Source organism: Muntiacus reevesi, chromosome 7 (genome assembly GCF_963930625.1).
Source record: "Muntiacus reevesi chromosome 7, mMunRee1.1, whole genome shotgun sequence".
NCBI classification, from domain to species: Eukaryota; Metazoa; Chordata; class Mammalia; order Artiodactyla; family Cervidae; genus Muntiacus; species Muntiacus reevesi.
The window spans coordinates 62,029,876-62,039,258 of NC_089255.1; the positions used below are offsets into that span (position 1 = coordinate 62,029,876).

Here is a 9,383-nt window from a genome sequence, read left to right on the forward strand (position 1 = left end):
TTTACTGCAAAACTTCCCCCCTACTGTGAGGAGAGAATGCTAATGATCTGAATCTATTCTTTGTCCAGAACACAGAGAATTACAGCTCCCCTTAGAACACACTGAAATGTCTCTAGGATTAAACTTTTTAAAAATGCACTTCTGTTGCATTCTGCATATTCTATTTAGATGCATGTCTATCAACAATGTATTGCATACTGACAGTGTTAAAAGCTGCAGATCCCAATCCAAGGAGAAAATGAAAGAAAGAGGGAGAGAGAGAGAAAGAAAGGAGACAGGAGGGGAGAAAAAGAGAATGAATTCAAAAATTAAAACCACCTTGCACCACGTAGTAAATTTTTAGTGTGACAAGGATACAGAGGGGAGGTTTCTGAAAAAAAAATAATAATGGAAGGACCTTTCCTAGGTATTTCTAAATGGGGTGGGCATAGATTTCACATGGAAGAAGGTAGGAACATATATAAGACTCTTGTCCAAGTGGTAATATGACATAAACACTCTGCTAAAAGTTCAAAAACCTCTTATTTTGACTTATTTACTCCTACTCTACCCAAATCCAGAAAGACTGCTTAATCTCACTGCCCAACTACCCAGGAGATCGGGCAAGTTGCCTCCCTGTTCTCAGCATCTGTTTCTTCATCTGTCAAAAATTGATCAGAGTGAATCTCCAAGGAGAAAGGGGTCATCTTATGGGAATTTTTCTTTTCCATCTGATTTCTGTTATAAGTTAGAACATCTCAGGGGTCAGTCCAGGCTCCCATGTGATGACTTCTCACACCTCTCCTTGGAAGATCTTTTCCACAAATTCAAACACCATATCCAGGCTACATGCTAAGCTTTGAGCTGCCTTGTAAGTATGTGAGTAGAAATGTTAACAAGGGGATTAGATAAATGGGTCTGGCTGTGAGAAGAATTGTAGTATAAAGACCACATATCTAAAACAGAATCCATGGTCTGCTCTTCCAGCCCCTAGCTTCAATACTCATAAACCTACTCTATCTCAAGATTCCAGGCTGAGCAAGAGCCACCCCCCTAAACCCTTGTTCCTTCAGGAGAAGTCTCGATAGTCTCCCCAGTGTCCCCAACCTTGTCCACCATCCCTCTCTTCAGGTAAACCTAATGATCTAGAACATGTCACCCCCCCATCCAGATCGCTGGAATGAACTGCTCCAAACTTGTTATTTCCCAACCATTCTCTAACCACAATCATCAGGGGTCTTAGTATGTACATGCATCATCACTCCCCCATTGAAAACTGTCAGTGGCTACATGTTTCTCTCGGGCTTGGGACCCTCATTCTAAAGTGCCTTCAGTGGCCTCCAGGATCTGATCCTGCCTACCTCTCTTCCTTTGCCATCTGCCCCCTGCTCAGAGCTCTCCCTTCACAGTGGCCTTTCAACTCCTTCAACAAGAGAAGTTCCTATCCACACTGTATAAATACAACTGCTGGTCCAGGTCATTCCAACACCCCCATCCTACCCTATGCAACAAAGTGAAAGGTTCTCAATGGTGTTAAATTCCATAGTGGGGGCGGGAACTAAGACAAAGTGAGATGGGCAGGGAATGACAGGGAAACCAGGGAGTTGTCATTTTTTTTACTGAATGGCCAGGAAAGACCGTCTTAAAAAGGTCACAACTGACAGAGACATGAAATGCACAAGTGAGCTGATCAGCTGTGTTGGTAAGAGCATTTCAAATAAGAAAAAAAGGACACAGCAAAAATCAACAGCCAAAGTGAAACCTCTCAGCGGATATCATGGTATAGCAAGGTGGCCAGTGCAGCTGGAACAGAGGGAAGGAGTCAGAGGAAGGGAGGCGGAGGGCATTGGAGATGCGGTCAGAAGGGTGGCTTATCAACCATCAACCACTGTAAGGCTTCTGGACTTTATTCCAGTTTGGGAAATCATGGGAGCTATTGGAGAGAGGACAGACATGGTCTAAGTCATAGTTTTAAAGAGTGAGTCTGGCCGCTGTGACAAGAACAGAGTATAGGAAGGTAAGGACGGAAGCAAGAAACAGGATCATATTGAAACAGTCCAGGTACAGAGGTGATGGTGTCGCAACAGCCATCACAGTATTAGCAATACTGGCGATGGAAAAACTGGATTAAAGATCCAGACTGAAGGAGCACTCACAGGATTTACAGATGGATGGGGTGAGGGCTGAGAGCTTCCTACTCTCCTGTCAGAAACAGAGTTTGTATCAATTCCTCAGATGCCTTTCTGACTGATTTTCTCCTCCAGCCAATTCAGGTTATATGTAACTCCCCATCCCACCTTGTGCTCATGCTCATAACATTTGTCACCACTGTAATTAAACAGAAATTATTCCAGTGATGAACTCACTGCTCATGTTAAGTCATACACTTATAGGGAAGGCAATGTCAAAGCTATTCCCCACTCTATTTTGAACACAGAAGCTCTGGAGCCATTTATTAGATAAACTGAGTAAACTGGAGTGCACTTCACTACAATGAAGTCCACCTAGTCAATCATACATAGCTACACCCTTTATAATAATTAACATTGCTGTGAAATTATATAGAAGAGCTACTTCCTTGTTGGCAGCTCTCAGAGTGTGAAAAATGGTGAAATACACAGCTATTAGGCAATCTAGAGTAATCAGACCTTTTCAAACATTGAGCCAATATGTATACCCACCAAACTAGGTCCACATTTTAGCCACTATAAATAGAATGTCCAATAGAATTAATTATATAAGCATTTAAAAGTATGTATTAAAGTTATTGAAAGGCTGTTTTCTAGCATGAAGATTTCAGAGGTGCAGTTTATGAAAGCATCAGACCTTCTGGTTCAATCAATTAAACCCAATACTAATTACAAGTCACCTGCTGCCTAGAGTGCTGAAATCTGGCTATTGGCTATGGCATAAACACGGTACCTTCACACAAGGCCGCGGAATTAATTTTTACATGTTGTATTAATTTCCTAGGGCTGCTGTAACAAAGCACCACACATTTAAAGCAACAGAAATGAACTGTCTTCCCACTTTAGAAGACTGGCACCAAGGAGTTGGCAGGGCCACATCCTTCTACAGCCTCTATGGGAGGATCCTTCCTTACCTGGTCCAGCTCCTGAGAGCCTCAATTCTAACCCCTGACTCTGTCTTCATGTGGCTCTCTTCCCTCTGCATTTGTGTCCAACTCGCCTTCCTCTTATAAGGACCCCAGTCACAAGGTTAAGGACCCATCTTGTATTAATAGTATGACCTTGTCTTAAGCAATTACATCTGCAGTGACTGTGTTCCCAAATAAGGTCACACTCATAGGTACAGGGGGTTAGGAATGCAAAATATTTTTTGAGGGGACACAATTCAACCCATAAAAGATGTGGCTAAAGGTGGAGCTGGGGGCAATTTTATCCAGTGTAGAGAAATGGGTTAGAAATCAGGAAAACTTAATCTGAGGTTCAGCTCTTTAAAGAGAGGTAGGTTACTTCAATAAGTTAACCTCAGTGTTGCTTTACCACTCTTTAAAATGAATATGTTAGAAGAGATGATGTCTGGTCACTCAGCTAATTCAGATCACATGAAGATGAAACTAAGCAAAGTATCCACCCTGCTCAAGTCATATAGAATCAACCATACAGTGAACACTGCTGGTTCTGCCCTCATTTACTTAAAGGTTTAACAAGCCATTTTAATTCTTTAAATACCACAGGAAAGGGTAAGACATTGCATCTGACACCACTTCTATTTGAATCACATCAGTGTCAGACTAGTAACCAGTTACTAGCTGTACCTCCTGTACTCAATAAATCCTGTAGCTATAGCAAAAATGTTATTTCAAAATACTTTTTCAGAAACTGAAATAACAATCTAAGTACCCCATCCTCTCAAAAATTGCCTTTGTTGATAGACCCTTTACAGCACAAAACTTCAGTAAACTCTTGTATGGCTAGGTAGCTTATTCTTCCAATATGCTTTGTGAGATTGATGCTAGTTTAACTTGACACTGTAAATATCACTGTCTTTCAGTTATCCCTGTATGCTCCACCAGGAAACCAATTAAATTGCCCTATCACAGTTTAAGGATAAGATGGTTTACCAGACCTCAAGAAAAACATTCAGACAAGAAGTAGCTTTAGAGAGTAGTTTTGGAGAATATCATTATTGATCTAGACCAGACTTACATCCATTCTCTTTTGATGAGAAGAGCTAGGTGGAAAGTTAAAGCATATAATTTAATATATGTGATATCTGAAGGTGGCCTAAAAATGCAGTGTGATATAATGGCTAGTACAGTACTTCTTAATATCCAAGTCGCTTTTCTGTTTGGTATTATTGACATATACAATGGTCTTTTGTTGTTGTTGTTAGTTGCTAAGTTGTGTCTGACTTTCGCGATCCCATAGACTGCAGCCAGCCAGGCTCCTCTGTCCATGGGATTTCCCAGGCAAGAATACTGGAGTGGGTTGCCACTTCCTTCTCCAGGGGATCTTCTCGACTCAGTGATCAAACCCGAGTCTCCTGCATTGACAGGCAGGTTTTTTATCCCTAAACCATTAGGGAAGTCCCTTTTTCCCCCTGTGTATTAACTGGATGCAAGATAATGCTGGAAATTTTCCATCATTTAAGATCAAATTTTTTATCACCTCTGAGTATTTTGATCTTTAACATTTTGAGAGTGTATCATAGTCTAAAAATACTTGAATATAAAACCCTCCAATGGAAGTATTAGAAAAAGAAGAACAAACGAAACCTAAAGTTATCCAAAAGATATAATGAAGATGAAAGGGAAAATAAAATAGAGATTAAAAAATAGAAAAAAAATCAATAAAACTTAAAGTTGATTCTTTGAAAAGGTAAACAAAATTGACAAACCTCTGGCCCAGATTACCAAGAAAAGAGAGAGAACTTAAATAAACAAAATAAGGGGGAAAAAAGAGGAAAATAACAGCAGATACTGCAGGAAAAAAATAAGAAGGCCATCTACGAGTATTATCATTGCCAACAAATTGGGCAATCTAAAAGAAATGGGCAGCTTTGGGCAACTTTCTAGAAACACAGCCCACCAAAACTCAATTAAGAAGAGAGACAATTTGAACAGACCAATAAGTAGAATCTGTAATAAAAATTCTGTAATAAATCTATATTAAAAAAAAAACAAAAACCTCCCTGCAAACAATAGTCCAGGACCACATGGCTCTGCTGGGGAATTCTACCTTACACACAAAGAAGAACTTGTACAACTCCTTCTTAAACTCTCTCAAAAGATACAAGAGGAGGGAACACTCCCAAAGGCATTCTATCAATATGAAGCCACCATCGCTCTGATACCAAAACCAGACAAAGACACTATCAGAAAATTACAGGCCAATATCTTGGACGAATACAGGTACAAAAATTCTCAGCAAAATATTATCAGGCTGAATTCAGCAACACATAAATCATACACCACAACCAAGCTGGAGTCATCCCAGGATCACATGGATGGTTTAACATACGCAAATCAAACAATGTGATATGTCACATCAACAAAAACCAAAAAACACATAATAATCTCAATAGATGCAGAAAAAGCATTTGATAAAATTAAACTCTTACCATTTTCCTGGTGTGCAGTCGCCACGGTCCCTTGCTCCAATCACTGCCAGGAATGCAATGCAGAAGTTTCAGGCTAAGCAAGTTTTCAAGAAAACTGCCCGGGAGCCGAACTGGCTTTGGTTGATGAGGGTGGACAGGCGGTTCATCATGGGTGACGTTTTCTCAAGCATTTTTTCCAGTTTGTTTGGAACCTAGGAAATGAGAAGTTTAATTTTGGAATTAAATGGAGCAGGAAAAACCACAATCTTGTACTTTGAAGTTTTGTTTTTGAAGTCATTGTTACTATTCCTACCACTGGATTTAATATTGAGATGGTAACATACAAAAACCTTAAATTCTAAGTCTGGGATTTGGGAGGGCAGACAACTGATGTTATTATTCAAACATGGATGCAGTCATTTATGTAATAAATTGTGGTGACCAAGACCAAATTGGTATTTCGAAGTCAGAGTTAGTTGCCAAGTTGGAGGAAGAAAAGCTGAGAAGAGCCATTTTAGGGGGTTTACAAATAAGCAGGACAATGGAACAGGACGTGGCTCCCTCAGAGATGGAAAATTCACTTGAGCTACTTGTCTTGAAGGACTGAAAATACCAAATATTCAAAACTTCAGTAACCAAAGGCACTTGCTTTGATGAGACAATGTAATGATGAGGTGAAACACTAAAGAGCAGACAGTAATTCAGTCACTTACGATTCTCTGAAATGAAGACCATATCACATATATACCCCTTTGGAAATCGTTAAGTGTTTTTCATACTCCTAACTGTTAAAACTGCATGATTGTTGGCATATACCAAACTGACTGCAACATTTGTAATAAATGCTAAAAATAAGTTTTTAAAAAACTGTTACCAAAGTGAGTATAGAGGAAACAGAGCTCAACAAAATAAAAGCTGTTTATGACAAATTCACAGCCTACATAATAATGGTGAAATTCAGCTTTTTAGCTGAATGCTTCCCCCCTAAAATTTGGAACAAGACAATGATGCCCACTCTCACCATGTCTATTCAATATAGTACTAGAAGTCCTAGTCACAGCAGTCATACAAGAAAAGTATAAGCTATCCAAATTGTAAGGGAAGAGATAAAATTATAATATTTGCAAAATGACATGATACTATATATAGAAGATACCAAAGACTACACACAAAAACTACTAGCACTGAGAAGTGAACTCAGCAAGGTAGTAAGATATAAGATTAACATATAGGAATTGGTTGTATTTATTTATGTTAGCAATGAAATACCAGAAAGGGAAAGTAGAAAAACAATCTCTTTAAAACTGCATCAGAAAAAAATACCTAGGACTCAACCTGAGCAAGGAGAGAAAGACTTCTATGCTGAGAAGTATAAACTATTAATAAAGGAAACTGAAGATGATTCAAAGAAATGGAAAAATACCCCATGCTTTTGGATTGAAAGAATATTGTTAAAATGGACATACTACCCAAAGTAATTTACAGATATAATGTGATCCCTATCAAATCGCCCATGATATTTTTCATAGAACTAGAAATAGAACAAATAATCCTAAAATTTAAACGGACCCACAAAAGACCCACAATTGCCAAAGCAACTCTGAAGCAAAAGAATAAGGCAGGAGGCGTAACCCTCTCAGACTTTAGACAATACTATAAACCTACTGGAATCAAAACAGTGAGGTATTAGCACAAAAACATACACATGGATTAATGGAACAGAAGAGAGAACCCAGAAATAAACCAACATATCTATCATCAATTAATCTTTAACAAAGGAGGCAAGAATATACAATGGGGAAAAGACAGTGCAGCAAGTGGTGTTGGGAAGGTTGGACAGCCACTGTAAATGAATGAAGTTTGAATATACCTTCACACCCTACAGAAAAATAAAGTTAACATGGGTTAAAGACTAAAATATAAGGCATGACACCGTAAAACTCCTTGAAGAGAACATAGGCAAAACATTCCTGACATAAATCATTCCAATGTTTTCTTAGGTCTCTCTTTCAAGACAATAGAAATGAAAACAAAAATAAACAAATGGGACCTGATCAAACTTCCAAGCTTTTGCATAGTAAAGGAACCCATAAACAAAATGAAAAGACACCTACAGAATGGGGGAAAATATTTGAAAATGATGCAACCTCTATTTGAAAATAGAGGTTAATATCCAAAATGTACAAACAGCTCATATAACTCAATAACAACAGCAACAACAACAAAAACAAACAAACAACCCAATCAAACAGTGGACAGAAGCCCTTAATAGGCATTTTTCCAAAGAAGATATACAGATGACCAACAGGCACCTAAAAAAGATGTTCAAAATCATTAATTATTAGAGAAAACCACAAATCAAATCACGGTGAGATATCACCTCACACTGGTCAGAATGGCCATCATCAAAAATTCTACAAATAAAAAAATGTTAGCAAGGGTGTGGAGAAAAGGGAACCCTCCTACACTACTGTGAGAATATAAATTGGTGCAGCTACTATGGAGGACAGTAGGAAGGTTCTTCAAAAAACAAAATAGTGTCCACGTGATCCAGCAATCCCATTTCTGAACAAATATTTGGAGGAAACTCTTAATTCAAAAAGTTTTTGCACAGCAAAGGAAACTATAAACAAAATGAAAAGACAACCCACAGAATAGGAGAAAATATCTGCAAATGAAGCAACCTACAGAGATTAATCTCCAAAATATGCAAACAGCTCATGTCAAAAAAATCCCATAAACAATCCAATCAAAAAATGGGCAGAAGGTCTAAACAGACATTTATCCAAAGAAGACATAAAGATGGCTAAAAAGCACATGAAAAGATGCTCAACATCTCTAATTATTAGAGAAATGCAAATCAAAACCACCTACACTGGTCAGAATGGCACTCATCAAAAATCTACAAGTCATAGATATTAGAGAGAGGGTGGAGGAAAGGGAATTCTCCTACACTGTTCATAGAAATGTAAATTGGTGCAGCCATTAGGGAGAACAGTACGAAGGTAAGCTAAAAATATAGCTAACGTATGATCTAGCAATCCCACTTCTGGGCATATATCCAAAGAAAACTATAATTTAAAAAGATACATGCACCCCAATGTTCACTGCAGCACTATTCACAATGACCAGAACATGGAAGCAAGCTAAATGTCCATCAACAGAGGAACTGATAATGAAGATGTGGTACACATATACAATTGAATATTTCTCAGCCATAAAAAATGAAATAGTGCCATTGGTACAACGTGAATAGACCTAGAGATTGTCATACTGAGTGAAGTAAGTCAGACAGAGAAGGACAAATATTGTATAATATCACTTGCATGTAGAATCTAAAAAAAAAAAAAAAGGTACAAATGAACTTACCTACAAAACTGAAATAGAGCTACAGATTTAGGAAACAAGCTTATGGTTACCTGAGGGGGAAGGAGGAGAGGGATAAATTGGAAGATTGGGATTGACATATACACTCTACTATATATAAAATAGGTAACTAATAAGGACCTGCCGTGGGTTTCCCAGGTGGTTCAGTGGGTAAAGAATCACCTGCAATGCAGGAGACCTGGGTTCAATCCCTAGGTCAGGAAGATCCCCTGGAGGAGGGCATGGCAACCCACTCCAGTATTCTTGCCTGGAGAATCCCATGGACAGAGGAGCCTGGTGGGCTACAGTCCATGAGGTTGCAAAGAGTCTGCCATGACTGAAGTGACTGGGCATGCATGCAAGGACCTACTGTATAACACAGGGGACTCTACTCAATACTCTGTAATGACACAATGGAATATTACTCAGCCATTAAAAAGAATGCATTTGAATCAGTTCTAATGAGGTGGATG

The 9,383-nt window shown here is 38.6% G+C and overlaps 1 pseudogene; it reads left to right on the forward strand.

The window, feature by feature from the left end:
- The first annotated feature begins 5,712 nt into the window (after positions 1 to 5,712).
- On the forward strand, positions 5,713 to 6,244 carry LOC136172374 (ADP-ribosylation factor-like protein 1 pseudogene; annotated as a pseudogene).
- Positions 6,245 to 9,383: the final 3,139 nt, after the last annotated feature.